The 22635-nt window shown below is 39.9% G+C and overlaps 1 pseudogene; it reads left to right on the forward strand.

Moving 5' to 3' along the window:
- Positions 1 to 2107: 2107 nt before the first annotated feature.
- LOC142426287 (ribosome biogenesis protein NSA2 homolog) lies at positions 2108 to 3853 on the forward strand (annotated as a pseudogene).
- The last annotated feature ends 18782 nt before the right edge of the window (positions 3854 to 22635 follow it).

The following is a 22635-nucleotide window of genomic DNA, read 5'->3' on the forward strand; positions in this document are numbered from 1 at the left end:
ATAGGTAAATGACCATTTTTGTAATGAATGATGAATGATCTTGCAATGAATGATGAATGATCTTGTAGCGTCTTTGATGTAAATATAAGCAGCTACTTTATAAAGAGTTGGGTTGAGAGAATGTGGGGTAGAAAGGGGGAACTGATTACAGGAATCTACATATAGCCTCATCCCTGGGGGAGGGACAGCAGAGAAGAGGGCAGAGGGAGATGTCAAACAGTATAATATATGACAAAATAATAATGATATATGAATGATGAAGGGTTCATGAAGTAGGGGGAGTGGGGAGGGAGGTGGGAAATGAGCAGCAGATATTAAGGGCTCAAGTAGAAGGTAGATGTTTTGGGAATGATGATGGCAACAAATGTACACATGTTCTTGACACATGGATGAATGTATGGATTGTGATGGGAATTATGTGAGCCCCCAATGAAATGATTAAAAAAAGAGTTGGGGATCTCAAATTCAATAATACTACAAGTTAGTTTTCAGAAGAATGAGAGAAAAGAAAGATTATAATTTACTAATTTATTAAAGTACAGAGGAAGTCCAACAGCTATTGATAACGAAGACTTTTAGTTGACACTGTGGAAAATTAATGAGTTCCACTGGACATCAAAAGTATAAACGCAAAATCTTATTAAGATTTAATGTGAGGAATATCTGGCTTACGGTATCTGACTTTGTTTTATAATAAAGTCCTACTTCTTGAAACAATTCACTTAGAGAATTATAGAATACCAATAACAAGAAAAATATTCTTTCAAGTACAGAAGTTAAGATCCACCTACTTACAAAAAAGTAAATTTTTTAATGAAAGAAAGAGACAGATTATATATAAACTGTCAAATCCAGGCTCACGTCTTCTTCCCATTGCATTCAGCGACCATATAAACAAATACAATTTACACTGCAGTAAATTTGCTTGACTTTAAAGTGAAGTGCTCAGAGGGCCCCAGTGACTTGCTTGAGGGACATAGTATGGTTTTGTGGTTAAGAGCATTGTTTTGTTTTAGTAGGGTACCTTTGAATTGGTTCCAATTCATAATGACTCTGTACAACAGAATGAAACACGGCTGGGTCCTGTGCTGTCCTCGTAATTATTGCAGTCACGGTATCAATCCACTTCCTTGAGAGTTTTCTTCTTTTTCATGAATCCTCTAGTTTCCCAAGAATGATGTTGTTCTCCAGAAACTTGTCCTTCCTGAAAGGTCCCTCCAAAGCACATGACATGAGGTCTTGTCATCCTTGTGTTCTAGGGGCATCCACCTGTGCTTCTTCCAAGACAGATTTATTCACTCTTCTGGCCGTCCACAGTGCCCTTACTGTTACCTAGCCTACGTAATGATTCAAAGGCATCCATTCTTCTTTGGAATTCTTATGCTTGTCCAGTTTTACATGAATGTGAGGTGATTGAAAATGCCATGGCTAGAGTATGGTTCCTGTTATTTCTCAAAATGACATATTTACTTTTAAACATTTTAAGTCTTCTCCAGCAGACACATCACAGCTTTCTTAACTACTGCTTTCACGGGCAGTAACTGTGGGTTCAAGTAAAAGAGAAATCATTCACCATCTCAAATTTCCTGTTGTTCGTTGGTCCATTTGTGAGGAGTTCTGTTTTCTGTATGTTGTTTCATTCATCTTTGTTAGCAAGTGTAAGTTCTTTTTGCTGTCAACAAACAAGTAGTGCTGGTAATTGATGGTCTTCTTCTAGTCCAGACACTGGGTTCTTTTGCATTTAGCTCTGTTTCTCTGGTTAGTTTCTCAAAGTGAGTAAGAAGAGCGAAAGCATACCAGCCTTACCCATGCCTTTCCTCCTATCAAAGCACATCGTATCGCCTGTTCTGTTTGGATGACTGACTATTGCTCAGGCTAATGGTTATGCACAAGCATGATTCAGTATTCTGAAATTCCCATTCTTCACATTGTATCCATAATATTTTAATAGATAATTGCAGAGTCAATCTGAGTAGTCATAAGACACAGGCTAATGACTTTTCCTATCGTGGCCTGCTTGGAAGCAGCTCATGGGTTTCAAGAACTTGAAAATTAAATGCTTTGTTGCACTGCGGACACTCCCTCCGGGGACTTTGCTGCCATTGCCATGTCACAGAAGGAGCACGCGGAGTTAACACCGCAAATGTTCTGAACATCATTTGGATTACCATGGGAAAAAGAGAAAGAAGGAAAGTCCAGAGGCTCATAAACATTCAAAGAAGGCAAAAAAGATGATTGGTCTGAAGGCCAAGCTGTACCAGAAACAGCGTTAGGCTGAGAAAATACAAACAAAAAAGACTATCAAGATGCATGAAAACAGAACAAAATATCAAACAAGAGAATGATGAAATATATATCATTCTTAGATTTAGTATTAAGGTAGCAAATGGACATTGGGCCTCCACTCAAGTACACCCTCAATGCAAGAACACTTTGTTCTATTAAACAGGCATTCTATGATGCTCACCTTCCAGACACAATTGCTGAAGACAAACGGATGCATAAGCCAAGGTGGTGAAGAAAGCTGATGGAGCCTGGCTATCAAAAGACATAGCATCTGGGGTCTTAAAGGCTTAAAGATAAGCAAGCGGGAATCTAGCTCAGAAGCAACAAAGGCCACATGGAAAAAGCACACCAGCCTGTGCGAACACGAGGTGTCAGTGGGATCAGTTATCAGGCATCAAAGAACAAAAAATCACATCATTGTGAATGAGGGGGAGTGCAGAGAGGGGACCCAAAGCCCATCTGTAGGCAACTGGGCATGCCTTTACTGAAGGGTCATAGGGAGGAGATGAGCCAATCAGGGTGCAGTGTAGCAATGATGAAACATACAACTTTCCTCTACTTTTTTTAATGCTTCCTCCCCTCCACTATCCTGATCCCAATTCTACCTTACAAACCCTGCTAGGCCAGAGGATGTACACTGGTACAGATAGGAACTGGAAACAGGGAATCTAGGACAGGGACTCAGAATCAGTGGTGAGAGTGGAAATACCAGGAGGGTGGAGGGTAGATGGGGTGGAAAAGGGGAACCAATCACAAGGCTCTACATATAACCCCCTCCCTGGGGGATGGACAACATAAAAGTGGTTGAAGGGGGACATCAGACAGTGGAAGATATGACAAAATAATAATAATTCATAAATTTAAAGGTGAGGGAGAGAGGGAGGGTGAGGGAGGGGAAAATGAAGAGCTGATACCAAGGGTTCAAGTAAAAATAAAATGTTTTGTGAATGATGATGACAACAAATGTACAAAGGTGCCTGACACAATGGATGGAAGTATGGATTGTGATCAGCGTTGTATGAGCCCTCAATAAAATTATTAAAGAATGATGAGAAAACCACCAGGTGCCGTGCCTGCCTGCCTGCTGGACAGAGAGGGAGAGTCCGGAGGTAAAATATTTTCCAATATGATTAAACCAAAAGAAAGCAGGGAAATGGGACGTCCCTCTGTCCAAAGTCCGTGCCCTGAGGGACACTGACCTACTAATGGCTATTTGAATGGGAAAGACAAAAAAGAAAGCGGGGAAAGAATGGTTCTGAGGTTTGCTTTGCTCGGATGGAAACCACCAAAATATGAATGATTCTTCAGACCAACGGGCTTACGTTTCAAGAAGGCACAGGTTACGCACCCTGACCTTCAAGCCCCCTTTTGCTTACCAATACGTGGTGTCACGATGAACCCCTCATCCCCACTGCGTGCGATGTTGGCATTATTATCGAAGGTGCCATCACTGTGAGTGAGCTGGACCTGGTGACACAAGGAGGCAAGGCGATGTCGGGAGAGATTCGCCCAGCTTCCCAACAATCTGGAAAATGCTGGGTGCGTAAGTGCAGTCTTACTGGTCTGATGGCAGTTTCATAGAAGGAACTCCCCCTTTATTTGGGAGGACGATAAACCAATTAGGAAAACCAGCATTAATTACACTGTGTTTCTGAGTCTCACTCAACAGTTTATATGTCTGACGTCAACAAGAGATCTAGTTACATTATAAGAAAAACAAAGCATTTAAATGGAAAACACGTGAGCACACACACACAGAGGCAAACGTATTTCTGGTATTTTCTACTTTCAGCCAAGATCCATCTGACAGCAGCAATGTTATTCCACATTCCAGATTTCTTCTGAATCTCTATTACATTTCTGACAGTTTCCTGTTGATACACTGCTGCAACCACGTAAAATTATCTTCCGCAAAACTTTATTGAATGTGGTAATAATGATATTATTTACTGATTTTCACATTCTACCAGACCACTTTTCTTTGAAATTTACACAAATGTACATTTCTTTCAGTTGGCTTGTCGGGTTGTTGTCTTTCACGTGTTTCCGCATGGACAGGTGAGCGCTTCCTTTACTGCATTTGTTTGTTGAAACCTATCAGATGGTATTCCATCGTTTACGGTGGTCCTGCTTTTGTTAATACCTTCACCACATCTTGGCCTTCTGCTTTCAATACTACCAGTTCTTGACAAGACGTTATGCCCTGAAATGGTTCAGGGGAAGTTCATTTTTTACGATTACTCCATCTATTCTTTCTATCGTCTCTCGATGTTTACTATGTTGTGTAATATCTTTTCCATGTTTGTGTTATAATTATTGAGGGAAAGGTGCCATCAGGTTTTAGGTACCATCAAATCGACTCCGACTTGTAGTAACCCTATCTACATAGATCAAAACATTCCCAGGTCCTGCACCATCCTCACCATTGTTGTGTCTGAGCCTATTGCTGCAGCCACTTGTCAATCCATCTAGTTGAGGTTGTTCCTCTTTTTTGCTGCCATTCGACTCTACTAAGCATGATGTCTTTTCCAAGAAATTCATCTCTTCTGATAACACGTCCAAAGTATGTCAGACTTAGTCTTGTCACCCTCACCTCTGAAGAGCATTCTGTCTGTACGTCTTCCAAGACAGCTGTGCTGTTCTTCTGTCAGTCTGTGATACTTTCAATAACCTTTACTGACACCATAGTCCAATAGTTTGATAGTTCCTTTCTTCATCAGTCTTCCTTATTCAGTGTCCAATTTCATATGCTTATGAGCAATTGAAAATACCCTGGCTTGGGACAGGCACACCTTAGTCCACAAAGTACCGGTAACCTCCTTGCTTTTCAATGCTTTAAAGAGATCTTGTAAAGCAGATTTGCCCTCTGCAATGCCTTGTTGGATCTCTTGACTGCTGCTTCCATGAGCGTTAATCCAAGCAAAATGAACTCCGTACAGCCTCAATATGTCCTATATTTACCATGGCGTTGCCTACTACTTCAGTTGTCAAGATTTGGGTTTTCTTTCCATTCAGTTGCAATCCATATTGAAAGCTGCAATCTTTGATTTTCTTCAGCAAGTACTTAAAATCTTCCTCACTTTGATCAAACAAGGTTCAATATGTCATCTGCGTATTGAAGACTGTTAATACATCTTTCTCTAATCCTACTGCCCAGCTCTTCTTCATCCAGTCCAGCTTCTCTGCTTATGTAATCAGCATACAGCTTGAAGTAGTGTAGTGTTAGGATACAAATCCAAGACACACTTTTTAAATTATGCAGTATTCCCGTGCTCTGTTACCACAATTGCCTCTCGATCCATGCACATGTCTCACATGAGCACAATTAAGGATTCTGGAGTTCCCATTCTTTTCAAGACTATACAGAGTATGATTCACACCATCAAATGCCTTGATATTGTTAATGAAACACAAATACACATCTGCTTTCAGTCAAGATCCATCTGACATCAGCAATGCTATCCCTTGTTTCATATCCTCTTCTGAATCCAGGCTGAGCTTCTATTAGGTAGCTAGCCTAGGGACTGGGATGTCCATTAACGCATGCCCAGGAGAGCCAGCATAGGACAAAGCTGGATTTTCCCACCGGTGGGCACGGATGGGCGTTAAACCTGGATCAGCCCACCTGGCCCAGGTGATTGCAATTCAGCCAATGGGACTGACCTGGGGTCATTCACCACGCCTCCCCCAGGAATCCTTGAAAAGGCAGGAACCGAGAGGGAGAGTCATCGTCTTTGTTGGAGGAAACTTGGGAGAGAGATCTTTGAATGACCCCGAGCAGTCTCTGCCAGGCTGCATGGTCAAAAGGATTCCTATGGGTCCCGTGTACAACCTGAAGCTTCTTTTAACTCTCATTAAATTCACTTGGATCACGAATCAGGCTTCAGCGTGAATTCTTTCTCATGCGGAGCCAAGGACAGAGGTGTAAATCTAGCCCGGAGAGAGACCTTACACTTCTGGTAACTCCCTGTCAATTTACTGCTAAAACTGGTGTTAGATGATCTTCAGCAAAAGTTTACTTTCATGTGACAGCAATGGTTTTGTTCTAGAATTTCAGTGCAGCTTAGACGTCTTCCTTCAGTACCGTTGGTTCTTGATCATATGCTACCTGCAATGGTTGAATGTAGACGAGTCCTTGGTACGGTCATTCTGTATGTTATTTCCATCTTCTTTTGATGATTCCTGCATCATTCAATATGTTACCCATGCCATCTTCCAATATGGAAACTCAAGGCTTGCTTTTTTTCTCTTGACTTCTTTCAGATTAAGATATGCTGAGCGTATTCTTCCTTTTAGGTTTTTCAACTCCATGTCCGTACACAGTTCATAATAATAATTTACTTTAAAAAAATTGCCCTTTGAAATTCTTTGTTCAGTTATTTGACTTCATCATTTCTTCCATTTGCCTTATCGACTCTACAATATAGAGCAGCGGTTCTCAACCTGTGGGTCGTGACCCCTTTAGGGGTCGAACGACCCTTTCACAGGGGTCACCCATTTCATAACAGTAGCAAGATTACAGTTATGAAGTAGCAACAAAAATAATTTTATGGTTGGGGGTCACCACAATATGAGGAACTGTATTAAAGGGTCATGGCATCAGGAAGGTTGAGAGCAATCTCAGAGTCTCTGGTGATATCCACTTTGGTCTTTTCCCCCCACCTTTTTGATGGCTTTTGGCTTTCTTCATGTATGCTGTTCTTGATGCCCTTCCACAGGTCATCAGATCCTGTCATCAGTGCTCCATGAGTCAAATCTGTCCTTGAGACAGTCTTGAAATCCAGGTAAGAGAGACACAAGGTCATATTCTGGCTCTCATGGACTTGTTTTAATTTTCTTCAGTTTCAACTTGAACTTACATATGAGTAAGGAATGGTCTGTTTCACATTGCACACTCCCACCTGCACCCGGCCTTAATAGCTGCTGGTACCGAGCTGCCCCATCCTCTATTCCCACAGAGGAAGTCAGTTTGATTTCTTTCCTTTTATTTTGGGTTCTGCTTTGGTTTTCCTGCACTGAATTTAATGAATTACAAATCTATTATATTTTTAATAAGTGCAATAATACCATAGATACAAACTATAGCTCACTCTGGAGTTGTGCGTACTAGTCTATTGGAAGGAAATGAAAGCGATCTTCTCGAGGAAAACATCTGCTTGTTTGACTGCCAGGGGACAGGGGATGATTTCGTGCAGAATTCGTCAGTTTGGTTTCTGTGTATTCCATCTGAAGAAATCCATGTGTACAGTTGCTCTTTGTGTTGTTGAAAAAAAAGGTATTCTCAATGAAAAGGGCATTCTACCATGTAATCTCCAGCTTCATTTCTATTACCAAGGCTATATTTTCTAACTACTGTTTTTTTCCTCTGTTTCCAACTTTTGCATTCTAATTGCTAACCATTGCCAATACATCTTTTTTCCATGTTTGATCAGTGTGTTAGTCTGGGTTGACTAGAGAAACAAATCCAAGAAAGAGGTTTATATAAAATAGTAGTTGTATATTAAGAAAACATCAAAGCCCAGTTCAGATCAAGTCCATAAGTTCGATGTTAGCCCACATGTCTGACACTAGTTGATGAATTACTCTTCAGGGTAGAAGGTCTTATGGATCCAGTGGTGGGAGCACCTCCAGCTCCAGGGCTCTGGCTCCATAAGTGTGTCTCCATGTGGCTTGTCAACAGGAATGTATAACAGAGAGAGTGTGTGTCCTGCCTCCAGGGAAGAAGGTAGGAATTCCCAGAATCCTCAGGAGGCCATGCCCACACAGAGGCATGATTGGCTATGACCTGATTGACAGGCTAGTCTCCACCTCTTTGCTCAAATTGACAGACGATGATGTAACTGCCACAATCAGTTTCAGACTAAAGACAGTAATATTCTTCAATATCTTCATCACTACTTTTAGTGGATGGTACATAAATTTGAATAATAGTGATACTAACTAGATTTCCTTGTACAGGGTCAGATATTATCCTATGACAAACAGCATTGTACTTCAAGATGGATCTTGAAATGCCCTTTTTGACTAGGAATACAATTCCATTCCTCTTGAATTTATCATTTACAGCATAATAAACCATAAGACTATCTGACTTAAAATTACAGATACAAGTCCATTTCAGCTCACTGATGCCTAAGATATCAGTCTTTATGGTACCATTTCATTTTCGCCCACTTCCAATTTTCCTAGATTTATATTACATACATTCCAAGTTCTGATTATTAATAGGTGTTTGTAGTCTCCTCTCATTTTGAATCGTGCCCCACCATCAAATGGAGGTCCTGAAGGCTTGACTCCATCCATGCCATGATGCTAGGTTCTCTTTTGAGTAAACCTCTCTTTCTCAGTCCTATTTTGATTGCCTTCCAACCTGCGGGACTCCTGTTCTAGTTCTACATCTGACAATATTCTGCTACTACACGTAGTCTCCTTCACTATTCCAACTTGCTTGCATTTCCCCCCAGTTAGTCGTCCTCAGAAATGCTCCTTCCTTTTGATTTTATAGCTTCAGGTTTTGCACATTTTAATATACTACTTTTCTTTTCTTCCTGGACTATCTTTTGAAATTTCCTGTTGTTCTTTTATGTAATCATTTCCTCCACTTGATTAAGTTACTCTATTTTCAAGAATATATTTCAGAGTCTGTTTTGACATCTTTTTTGGTCTCTTCCTTCATTTCTGTCTTTTTAAGCAGCTATTTTCTTCATGTAAGCTGTTCTTGATGTCATCACACAGCTCCTCTGGTTTTGGGTCATTACTGTTCATTGTATCAAATCTCTTCTTGAATTGGTTTATGAATTCATCTGGGATATGTCGTTGGGTACTACTGAGTCAGTTCTGACACCCAGCAACACTACGTACAACAGAATGAAACACTGCCTGGTCCTATGCCATCCTCACAATTGTTCTTAATTTTGAGATCATTTTTGCAGCCACTGTGTCCATCCATCTCATTGATATCTTCCTCTTTTTTCGGCCACTCCCCGTTCTGCTTCACCAAACATGGCATCCTTCTCCAGGGACCGGTCTCTCTTGACAACCTGTCCAAAGTATATGAGATGAAGTCTTGTCATTCTTGCCTCCAAGGAGCGTAATGGCTCTACTGCTTCCAAAACATATTTGTTTGTTCTTTGGGAAGTTCATGGTAGTTTCATATTTTTCACCACCAGCATAATTCAAATGCATTGGTTCTTAATAGGACTTCTTTATTCAGTGACCAATTTTCACATATGGTAACACACTATAGGTTATATTTTCACTCTCATGAACTTGTTTCAATTTTCTTCAGCTTCAAATTTTAAAAATATGAACAATTATGTTTTATTTAACAGTCAATCCCAGGCATTGTTCTGATTGATGATATTTATCACTTATTTAATTTCTTTCCACAGACACAGGTGATGTGATTTTTGAGTGTTTTTTCCTGTGAGGGTATATGTAGTCATTGTTTATGTCATTGAAATATAATATTTCTTATGAATGAATCATTCGCCTTTTTTCTATCTTTATGTTTCTTCCTGCGTTATGTGATACTTGGTATATATTTGATACTAAAAATGCATCTTTCTTTAATTGTAAAATGAGAATTAGAATCATAGTTACTGATAAGGTCATTAAAAAGATTAGATGAGAGAAAGCAAGTAAATCATTAACACCATGTTTGGTACTGACAATAATAAATATTCAATAAATGTGTGTGTTGGTTGCTATTATTGCTCTCACTGTAAACTTCAAAGCTAGACATAGGCAATAATACATCAGATAATGTCTCTCAACCCACTCCTAAATGTTTTGTCAATCATATATATGTACGGTAGGAAACTAATTCTTAATGTAACAATATCTATTTTGGGAGCTTCTTCTGCAGTTAAGAACAGTATTTCGGCATGTTATACAGGGTTCTCTAGAGAAACAAAAGCAGGACACTAATAATTGTATATATTTATATAGAGATATAGATATATAACATAAGAAATAAATAGTTTATTAATATATAAAGCAGTACAAATGTCCCAGAGCAACTCACTTGTGTGAGACAGGTAATACACTGGAAGTCCTTCAAGTCTTGAGGGTCGCCAGGTAGTCCTCTTTAGAGCAATTCAGGCTACCCTGCCACAGGCAGCAAATAGCAAGGCAGGTCACCAACAGTCAGCCAGATGACAGGATCCGACTGTCCCCAGCTCAAGAGATGTATATTCAGTAGTGTGGCAAAGCAGGTCCTGAAGGAACCTCAAATTACAGTGACACAGTCCACAGGTCAGGTGTCCCATAGGTAGTGTTGCTTGCAAATTGAGGCACAGAACAAGCAAGGCAGCCGCACACTGGTCCGATGATCGAAGAGCAAGAGACAAGAAAGGCGAGGCTCACTGAGCCATTTATCCCTATGCCCTTCAATTAATCCCACATGTGTTCATTGACCATTTTGGCACAATAAACCTTAGCTATCTCATTGGGTTCCTCCCTACCATTTGTGGAACTCATCCTTATCATGCTATAATATCTTTTAATTTTTTTCTCGTAAACATCATGTGTAGACTTTCTTCACAGGTATATATAATGGAAACAAAATTCAATAGAGGTTGTATAACTGGAAGATCATGGGCTGATCAACTCCTTCCCACAAACCCTTCAGCACATGGCCTTACAACAATAATAGCCACCATAACACCAACACCAGTAATGATAATAACAATTAGACTAGTTTTAAATCAGGAGATTTTATGAAACTGCTTGAATTTTGGTCTCTTGACAAAATTGGGTGACAGTTACATAAAGCCTATACCCCCATCCAGCCACAATCCAGCGACGCTTAGGGTGACTTTTACTTTCAATGGACACTTGCCCCTTCATTTACACATGGCCTCTACTGGAATTTGGGCCTGGCATCTCTTATTCAGTTGTAGGCCTACTGGAATGAATGTGATTTAAGGCATGCTGAATACCGTGATCATTTTGATCTTTGCAAACACTGCCTTCTTTGGCAGCAGAAAAGCCTTTTATTTCTGTTGCATTTTTCATCACTCCTCACCTTGTTCATGTTTTATAAAGCGTCTGATATGGAGTGTCAAGAGAAATTTAAAATTATAGTTCATTTACTTTGGTTAAACATAAGGAAGGAAAAGCAATTACCAGAGTAAAATGATGGAATTAAAGATTCTTCTTGCTACCTAGTTAGGTATTTAGTGTTTGATGAGTGCTGGGAAAGATAAATACATTTTTTTGTGGAAGACTGTATCAATCTGCAATCATGAATGAGACTCTGAGCATGATTTAGGTATCAAGCATATGGTTTGCAAACAAAATCATTCTTTCACTAGGCTGTAAGAGTTAATTGACAATATACTGTACCTCCTTTTTGTTTCTAAATTGGAAAATGATTCTTTAGTGGTGAATAAATTTCCTGTACCAACAACAGATTTTTTTTCCCTCTTTCACTAAGAAATATGCTGGAAGATAGATGGTGTTTTAGAAGAGACCATGCAGATGGTCTATAGAAGATCATATAAATAAAATCCCATATAAACAGAGTAAATGCATTCTTCATATGAGGATAAAATGTTAATTAGTTTACTTTAATTACAGATTGCTGCACGCTAGAAGTTTAAATTTAGTGAATTGGTGATTCAATTTGATAGATCATAAAAAATAACCATGAGCATGTCACTGATTGTTTTGCTGACTAACTTAATGTGGTTGCCACATGAATCGATGACTTAACTCCAATTCAAAATGCACCTCAGTCATAAATGAGTCCATCTGACAGTAGAGCAGCACGACTTTTGCTAGCATGGGCTACACACATCAATCTTTCCTTAGGAATGATCGTGTAGTTCTTTTGTTATTTTTATAGGACACACTTATAAAGAAAGAGTAGAAATTTATCTTCATAGCAATCTAGAATTCGGGATTGTTGCTGTAATTTTATCCTCAAAATTTTGAGGGAATATAAGTTTAGAAGTGGTTGGGCATTTTGATACGGGCAGCAGAAAGTCAGGGAAAAGACATCAACCGCAGCAGGAAGACACCTATGAGGAAACTTTAGAATGGAGAACAGCCTCAGACATGGCAATGAGTTATTTAAGGACTCTGAGAAATTCCGTTATAAAGTTATGAAAGATGCTGCTAGTGTGGCATGATTCAGTGCCATTTTGTTTCAAGGCTGATGATTAGAACAGTGCTCATATTAGGAAAACACATTTCATAAATGTTTGTACTCCCAAACTTCTCTCTAGCTTACTTTCCTTTACAGTGATCAATGCTATCCCTACTTCCTCGATGATGCACCCTGTACAATTTTAACAAGCATGCAACACAATTGAACTTCAACAGACTGTTCAGTTAAAATTTTTGTGGTTGCTCAGTGGTATAGATTTGAATTTTTGCCTATAGAGACCCCACGTGAGGCAGTAAAGCTGCCCCATAGCGGTTTCAAGATTTTAATTCTTACAGAGGCTGATCTCCTTCTCCCTGAGCACATAGATGGCTGGGTGGACTTGAAATGCCAACTTCCAAGTTAGTGCTTAGTTGTTGTGCCACCAGGACTATTTTCATGAAAACAAATACAGAAGAATAGCACAATGAATGGTAATATTTATTGCCAATAAATTGTATTACCTCGTTCGGTCAAGTTCTATTTTATCTATCTATCTATCTATCTATCTATCTATCTATCTATCTATCTATCTATCTATCTATCTATCTATTAATTGTTTTATTAGGGGCTCATACAACTGTTTTCTTCTTCTTTTTTATTAGGGGCTCATGAAGCTCTTCTTTTAATTTTTTAAAATTGTTTTATTAGGGGCACATACAACTCACAATCCATACATACATCATTTGTGTTAAGCACATTTGTACATTTATTCCCCACAGCATTCTCAAAACATGTGCTCTCCGCTTAAGCCCCTGGAATCAGGTCCTCATTTTTATCCCCTCCCTCCCCACCCCCCTCTTCCTCATGAACCCTTGATAATTTATAAATTATTATTTTGTCATATCTTGCCCTGTCCAACGTCTCCCTTCACCCACTTTTCTGTTGTCTGTTCCCCAAGGAGGAGGTCACATGTAGATCCTTGTAATCAGGTCTCCTTTTGCAACCTACCCTCCCAGTATCGCCACTCACACCATTGGTCCTGAAGGGATCATCCACCCTGGATTCCCTGTGTTTCCAGTTCCTATCTGTACCAGTGTACATTCTCTGGTCTAGCCAGACCTGGAAGTTAGAATTGGGGTCATGATAGTGGGGGAGGGGAGAAGCATTTAGGAACTAGAGGAAAGTTGTATTTTTTATAGTTGCTACATCGCACCCTGTCTGGCTCATCTCCTCCCCAAGACCCCTCTGCAAGGGGATCTCCAGTAGCCTTCAAATGGATTTTGAGTCTCCACTCTGCACTACACCCATCATACACTATGATAAGATATTTTGTTCTCATGATGCCCTGGTCCCTTTTGAAGTCTGATCCCCCTTTCCCTGTGGAGATATAAATACCCTCCCCTTGATTGAGTTAGTGCCCTGTGCCCCTGCTATCCATTTCTCTTTTATTTATTTATTTTTTTCCTTTCCTCACCTGCTTTTTAGTTGTGTACCATGTGTATCCCTGTATTTGATCTGGTCCCTGCCATATTACCTGGTCTTCACCCCAGGAATGTTTGTATATAGTAGCTTTTTCCCTATTCCCCTTTTGCACTTTGTTTTAAAAGCTTACTTCAGCGGACTCATGTTGTACTTGTCCTTTAGTGCTTGACTTACTTCGCTTAGCATGATTTCCTCTAGTTCTTCCCATGCAGCAATGTGCTTCATAGGTTCATCACTACTTTTTAGTGCTGCATAGTACTCCATTTTATGTATATACCATAATTTTTTAATCCAATCGTCAGTTGATGGAAATTTGGGTTGCTTCCAACTCCTTGCAATTGTGAACTGTGCCTCGATGAACATTGGAGCGCAGATGTCTGGTCTTGCTTTGTTTCTTGCCTCTTCTGGGTCGTATGGTAACTTGATTTCCGTCTGTTGTAGATATCTCCAGATCGATTTCCATAGCGGTCATACATACTTACAAGTCCACCAGCAGTGGATAAATATTCCTGTTCCCCACAGTCCCTCCAACACTTGTTGCTTTCTTATTTTTTGAATTGATCTACCTTTGAGCGTGTTAGGTGGTACCTTATTGTTGTAATTTGCATTTCTCTTATGGCTAAAGATCAGGAACATTTTCTCATATGTTTGTTGGCTATTCGGATTTCTGCCTCTGTGAAACTTCTGTTCAGGTCCTTTGCCCATCTCCTCAGTGGGCAATTAGTTTTATTGTTTTTGGAAGCTAGCAGAATATTTTAGATTTTAGTAATAAGGCCTTGTCTGATGTGTCGTTGCTAACAATGTTTTCCTAGTCTGCGGACTCTCTTATTACTCTCTTGATGAATTCTTTTGATGTACATATGTGTTTTATCTTCAGTATATCCCATTTGTCAATTTGTGCCTCCTCTGTGTTTGTGTCCATCCCTATTTCTGATAGCCTATATATTCCTTGTGCCAAAGTTCTCAGGTTGGTCCCAATTCCCTTATTGATGGCCCTAATAGTTTGGGGTTTAACTTCAAGGTCTGTGATCCACTTTGAGTTTATTCTTGTGCATGAAGTGAGATAAGGGTCTTGCTTCATTTTTCTGCAGGTAAATATCCATTTTTTCCAGCACCACTTGTTAAAGAGGGCATCTGCTTCCCATTTGATATTTTTGGGGCCCTTATCAAAGATCAGTTTTCTGTATGCTGATGATTTTATTTCTGGGTTATCAGTTCTTTTCCATTGGTCTGAGTATCCGTCATTGTACCAATACGATGCGGTTTTGACAGCTGTGCTGTATAGTATGTGCTAAAGTCAGGTAAAGCAAGCTCTTCCACTGTGTCCTTCTTCTTGAGGAGTTCTCTGCTAACTCTGGGCTTCTTCCTTCACCATATGAAGTTGGGAATCAGTTTTTCCATTTCTTTGAAGAAAGATGAGGGTAATTGAATCGGGATTGCATTAAACTTATCTAGTGCCTTAGGCAGAACTGACATCTTGACTATATTGAGTCTTCCATTCCATGGGCATGGGATATCCTTCCATTAATTGAGGCTGCTATTGGTTTCTTGTAATAGTGTTTTGTAGTTTTCCCCATATAGATCTTTTGTTCTTTTTGTCAGGTATAACCCTAGATATTTCGATTTGTGTTTCACTATTGTGAAGGGTACCACCTTTTTGATCTCCTCTTCTGTGGTCTTATCCGATCTGTATAACAGTCCAATGGACTTCTGTTTGTTGATCTTGTGTCCTGCCATCCTGTCATTCTGTCATATTCCTCTATTTCTTCCAGTACTCTCCTGTTGGAACTCACGGGATTTTCCATTTATAAAACCATATCCTCTGCAAATAACAAAAGTTTCACCTCTTTCTTCCCCAAACAAATACATTTGATGTCTTTTCTTTGCCTTATGCTGTTAGCTAAAACCTCCAGCACAATATTAAATAAGAGTGGAGACAAGGGGCATCCTTGTCTGGTCCCCTTTTTCAGTGGGATTGTGTTCATCTTTTCTCCATTGACTATCACGTTGGCTGTTGGTTTTTCATATATAGTTTGTATTATCTTGTTATTTTCCTTCCATTCCTATCTTCTCAAGTGTAATAAACAGGAATTAGTGTTGGAGGTTGTCGAATGCTTTTTCTGCATCTGTTGATATTATCTTGTGGTTCTTATAGTTTTCATGTTAATGTGATGAATAATACTAATCGTCTTTCATATGTTGAACCATAACTGCATCCCTCATATGAATCCCACTTCGTCATTTTGGTTTTATATACTTGTATATATATATTTTTATATACTTTCGTATTTTGTTAAGGATTTGTGCATTGATGTTCATTAGGGATATTTGTCTGTATTTCTTGATTCTTGTGGGATCCTTGCCCGATTTTGGTATCAGAGTTATAATAGCTTCATAGAAGGAGTATGGAAGTTTGCCGTCTTTTTCTATATTCTGGAAGAGTTTGTGTAGGTGTTACTTCTTACCTAAATGCTTGGTAGAATTCTCCAGTGAAGCCATCTGGTCCAGGGGATTCTTGTTGGTAATTCCTTGATAACCTTGTCTATTTCTTCTATTGCTATGGGTCTGTTGAGATTCTTGACGTCCATCAAGGATAGTCTAGGGAGTGATTGTTTTTCCAAGTATTTGTCCTTGTCTTCCAAATTGTTGAATTCATTGGAGTACAAGCCTTTGTACTACTGTATAATTATCCTTTTGATTTCATTAGGGTGTGTTGTAATGTACCCTCTTTCATCCCTTATTCTTGCTATTATTTGTTCCCTCCTTTCTTTGGTTAGATTTGCCAGTGGTCTGTCAATTCTGTTGATCTTTCAAAGAACCAACTTTTAGCAGCATTAATTTTTCCCAGCCCTGATTTTATAATTTCTTTTCTTTTGCTATTAGTAGGAATGCCCTTTTGACTCTGCTCTAGCTGTTGTAAATTTTGTGCCAGCATATAATCATGAGTCTCTCGTTCTTTCTCAGGCATGCACGTATTGCTAAGAAACTTCCTCTGATAACTGCCTTTGCTGAGTTCCATAAGTTTTGATATGTCGTGTGCTCATTCTCATTGGTTTCTAGAAATTTCCTAATTTCATCTTTAATCTGTGCTAGTACACACTCCTTTTGTAATAGAGAGTTATTCATCCTCCAATTGTTTGCTCTTGTTTTCTTCATCTTCCTTTTGTTGATTTCCAGCCTTATGGCACAGTAGTCAGAGAGAGAGGTCTGTATGATCAATGAGTTTAAATTTATGTAGATTCGTCTTATGCCTCAGCATGTGGTCTATCTTCAAATATGTGCCATGTGGGCTTGAGAAGAATGTGAAATAATTTGCATTTGGATGAAAAGCTCTGTAAATATCTATCAGGTCAAATTGCCTAATTATAGTATTTAGATCTCTAGTCTCCTTGTTGAGTTTCTTTCCCTGTGATCAATTTTTTTCAGAGAGCAGTGTGTTGAAGTCACCCACTATAATTGTTGAGGCCGTGATTTCTTTTTTAATCTTTTGGAGTGTTTGGTTGATGTATACAGCGGGTCTCTCACTTCAGGAATATATATTTACAATGCTTAGTGGTTCTTTGTCTACCATTCCCTTGAGCATTATATAGTGTCCCTCCTTCTCACTTTTTATGGTTTGCACTTTAAGGTCTATTTTATCCGAGATTAGAATTGCAAACCCTGTTTTTTTAATTGTTTGCTTGGTATGACTTTCTCCAGCCTTTGATTCTCAGCCTGTTTTTGTCTGTAGCCTTAAGTTGTGTCTCCTGCAGGCAGCAGATTGATGAGATATGTTTTATAAACTAGTCTCAGTCTTTTAATGCCTCATTTCAGGCCATTGATATTCAAAGTATCATATTATACCTTTTTGTTAGGCGTTTTGCTACATTTTTTCTCATTAACATGTTGTGCATGTGTATGTGTGTATCATTCTTGAGTTATTTCTATCCTTAAGTCAATGCTATCTTGTGTTCTGTTTTCTCTTTGTTGTCCTCTGGGTGAGGTTGTTCTATGTGGCAGTGTCTTATTTATGCTTGGTGAGTGTTGTTCTTTTGCCCATACTGGGTCGGCAATGATCTTTTGTAGGGCTAGGTTTCTTCTAAAGTATTTTCTGAGTTTTTCCTTGTCTTGGAAGACTCTTACTTCTCCATCTATCTTGATCGATAATTTGACTGGGTAGAGTATTTTGGGGTTTGTGTTGTTTTCCTTCAATTTTGGGAATATGTTACTCCACCCCTTTTTTTCATAATTTCTACTGATATGTCTGAGAATATTCTTAGTTGAGAACCTTTATATGTGATTTCTGGTTTTCCCCTAGCTGTTCTAATGATTTTCCCCTTTTCCTGACAGTTGGATAATTTAACTATTATGTGCCTTGGTGACTTCTTCTTGGGATTCACTCTAGTGGGTGTTCTTTCAGCCTCCTGAATGGTTGCCTGCTTTTCATTCATTTAGCTGGGGAAGTTTTCCTCCAAGAATTCTCTCACTATTTTTCCAGATCACTTCTTTGTTGTGTCTTCCTCCAGTAAGCCAATAATTCTAATGTTGTTCAACTTCATAGAATCAGACATAGCTCTTAGGTTTTCTTCAGCTTCTCTGATGTTCTTATTAGATTTTTCTTCATATTTGTTAAAGTCTGTTTGGCTGTTCTCCAAGTCGCTGATGCGGTTCTCTGCTTCCTCCGGTAGATTTTTGAGGTCTGTGTTTCTGCTACTGGTTTTTGTTATCTCCTCCCTAAGCTCCTGTGTTTCCCTTTGGTGTATGGCCTTTATCTCCTCTATCATTTCATCCTTTTTCTGTATTGTTTCCCTCATATCCTGTATAACTCCAAGCAGCTTTCTAAAAAAATTTTCCTGTGGCAGCTCAAAGTCTTCTTTCTCTATGCATAATGTTATGTTTGGGACATCTTCTGCCATTGTCTTTTGTTTCTCCTGATTTTTCATTGAGGTTGTTGGGGCTGATGGTTGTTTGTGTTGCGTTGTTTTAGAGGAGCCAGGTGCCATTTTCCAGGGAGTTGAGGAGCACTGGCTTTCTCTGGGAGACTTGTAGAAATGCTTCTTCGAACTGTCTACAGCTAATTTCACTATTGAATTAACCTATCTCCTTATCCTCCTGTGGCTTCCCTCTCAGGGGAGTGCCCCAGAAGGCTGGTGGCTTGCCTGCTTTGGTGTTGCATAGGTTGGGCAGAGGTTCCTACAACAGTTTGGAATGTTGATGAGTGTTAGCCAAGCTGCCTTATGCCACAAGGTACATGGGCACGAATTTCCAGGTAAGAAGTTGGGCAGAGTATCTCCTGGAGGGAAAGCCGGGCGTTCTCTAGCCTTGGGCTAGCTGCACAAGGTGGAGCTCACCTAGCTGGCTGTGTTGTAGTTGTAAATGCCCTAGGATAAGGGGAGTGAGTGGTCTGGAGGTAAGCAGTGGTGTGTGAGAGGACAGGAAAGAGATAAAGAGGAAGGGAAAAAGTTTAAAGTATGAGCGACTGCTTAGACTGTTCAGGAATGTAGAGAAGAGATGGAAACAAAAGGAACATTGTAGCTAATTCCAAATCCCCGCCCATGGAGCTGCAAGGGTTTAGACCCTGCCCCCAAGGAGGCAAGTCCCAGCTGAGTTGAGAAAAAGCCCCTGCAGAGCCCTCAAAGACTGTGGGGGGGACAGAGAGCAGAGATGTAAACAAAAGCAATAATGTAGCTGAACCCTGATCCCTGCCTAGGTAGCTACGAGGGTTTAGTCCCTGCCTGAAGGCAGCGGTGGGAAGCTGTGGCTGTTCCAAGAAAAAGCCCCATGCGCAGACCTCCAGGACTTTGGGCGGGAGGAGGCGGACAGAGAGCAGAGATGGAAATAAAAGCAACAATATAGCTGGACCCCAATCCCTGACAGTGGAACTACAAGGGTCCAGTCCCTGCTCTGAGGCAGATGGGGGCAAACTGTGGCTGTGTTAAGACCAAACCCCCGTAAGGGCTCCAAATGGTCCAGGCCCTGGCAGTGACAGTGGAGGGGCCAAGGTCAAGCCAAGCTGGCCTCCACTGAGGTAAGCTAAAAGCCCCAGTCCCTTAAAACCCCTTGGGTCTGTGACTACTTATCTTTATGATGTTCCTCCTGCTTTCCAGCTGCGTTGAATTTTCCTCTAATCAACTTTCCTGGACTGAATTCTGCTGAGTCCCTCTAGTATGTGTCACTCTGTTGCCATCTTCCCAGAAGTCCCCGGTCAAGTTCTATTTTCACTGTTGTTATTAAAATTAGTTTTATGAAGGAAAACGAAAGACCTGTGACCACAACACATGTAACATTACTTCAAACTGCAGTAAGCACAGTGTAAGCAAGCTTGAATTAGCCAAGAAACAGAAGTGAAGACAAAAAAGTGAATTAAAGGCATTTCCAAAAGCAAGGATAAGACCAGCTACCCTTGATCAAAGCTGTTATCAGTGGGAGTTCTTGAATCATAAAAAAATGTACTTTTGCAACTAGGAATTGAAAAGATCTGCAATATTTTAGTGAAGAGAAAATTATTAGGCCTTTAAGTACTTTATACTTTAAAAAGTGTTACCAAATCTCACAAGAATACAGCTCTGTTTATTTATTTTTAACTTTTTTTTTTTTTTTGCTTAACCTTGACTATCAAGGAGTGCTGGTGGCATACTGTGTCATGAATCGGGCTGCTACTTCCAAGGCTAGCAGTTTGAAACCACCAGCTTCTCCCTAGGAGAAAGACGAGGCTTTCTACTCCAGAGAAGATCTGTAGTCTCAGATATCTACAAAGGCAGCTGTGCTCTGGCCTGTAGAGTCACTATGAGTCAGAACTGGTGGCAGTGAGTGAATGAGTGAATTATGACCATTTTCATAAGATTATTAGTTTCTTAAAAAATAATAATTAGATTCCATCTGATTTTTTATGGGAACTCATGTTACACTATCATTAATTTTTTTCTACCCATCATCAATGCTGTTTCTGTGTGAGTGTATTTTGGAAAGATTTATGACTCTACTGGTTTACTGCACAGTACTTCTACAACTATCTTTTGATACATAAAACTAAGGGGACTATATCTACGTTTTATTCTAGTCTATAAAAGAGAATACCATATCTTTACAATCATTTAGAAGTGAACAGTAATCAGAATCCAAGTAAAAATAGTCACAGACCACCCTTCTTGCAGTTATAGAAATAGATACTAAATTTAGTCCAGTTAGAATAGAAGGAAGGGGATTCAAAAAGTTTGTTGGAAATTTCCATTATCTTTTAACCTCATTTTCCACACACTTTGTGAAGCCCCTTCATACATTTTAAATATTTTCACAAATAATATCCTAGAAGTTAGGTAAATGAATAGACAATCTAGGTGAGGTAGTTTATTGTGCTAACCTGGCTGAGAAACACATGTGAGGTTAATTGAAGGGCGGAGAGATAAATGGTGCAGAATCTTGCCTTTCTAGTTCTCGGTATCTTGCTTTGTGATGGTCAGACCAGGATGCAGCTGCCTTAGCCAGTTCCCTGCTTCAGCTGACAAAGCTCAGTTCCTACAAGACATCCCTAAAGAGAAGCCACATGGACCTACTCCGATGCAGCCCTGGGTGCTGGAGCAGCTGGGTGGAGACCCCTGCCAGCGCTGAGATGCTTACACATTCATTGATTCACTTTCCTCCTGCAGTTGGCAACATAGTGTGTGTTTTGTGAGATGGAGGAGGACTTTGTGGATTGGTGTCAGACATATGGATTAATGTTAGACTTGTGAGTTTGGGTAGCACTGGGTTGGGATGTTTCCTTGGATGTACATTTACCCTTTATATGAATTGGATGTGCACTTACCCTTTATACTCTTCTACATATGAATTTCTGTAGATTTGTTTCTCTAAACCACCCAGACTATCACACTGGTAGCATGATCATTCTCAATACTGGGGTCTGAATGTGTGGTTTAGTGGTTAGGCATTGGGCTGCCCACTGAAAGGTTATTACTTTGATATGAACAGTTGCTCTGTAGGAGAAAGTCTGGGCTTTCTGATCCCTAAGGGTTACGGTCTTGGAAATGTACAGGGACAGTTCTGCCCTACCCTCTAGGGTCACTGCGAGTCAGCAGAGACTTGATGGCAATGAATTTGTGTGTGTGTGTGTGTGTGTGTGTTGGGTGGGTAGAGGAGAGAGGATCCTGGGAGAGCAGTAAAATGGTGTTATATGTAAAACAGGATGTTATAACCCACATTTGACAGAGAGGGAAATTACTGGGGACTTACATAACTCCACAACAAGCATGAGCGCCCTAAGTTGCTGAAGCTGTGTTTGAACAGCATGCTTTTTCTCTGTGCCATCAAGTCTCCTCACTTGTCACCTGCATTGCTTATATTCAGACATTGTGGGATTGGTGAAGTGTAAAAGGATTTGCAGCTGAATAACTAAGGAGATATTCATTTGCGTGTGGACTCCCTATGGATTCTTTTCGTCAGCAAAATCCTCTGCTCTCTCTATTAAAGAACAACTAGGTTGGCTCTTTGATTTCCTTGCCTTAGGATGTCTGCAAATGCAGAGAGCTGGAGTGACTAGAAGGATCAGTTCATAGGTTACCCCAGCTGCTTCCCTCAGCTCTGAAAGGAGAAGCTGAGTCCTGTTCACTACACTAACTCGAATTCAGAGAAGCCACTCTCCGCTCCACACATCCAGACATTATTTGGGAGGCTCTTAGGGAAAGAGGAAACAAACATTTTCTATTATGGCCCTAACCATTTACCACCGATTTAGTGGCAGAAAACAACATAAATTCATTAGCTTTTATATAGATTTTATGGATCTAAAATCAAGATCT

The sequence above is a fragment of the Tenrec ecaudatus genome, chromosome 14, assembly GCF_050624435.1.
Source record: "Tenrec ecaudatus isolate mTenEca1 chromosome 14, mTenEca1.hap1, whole genome shotgun sequence".
Lineage (NCBI taxonomy): Eukaryota > Metazoa > Chordata > Mammalia > Afrosoricida > Tenrecidae > Tenrec > Tenrec ecaudatus.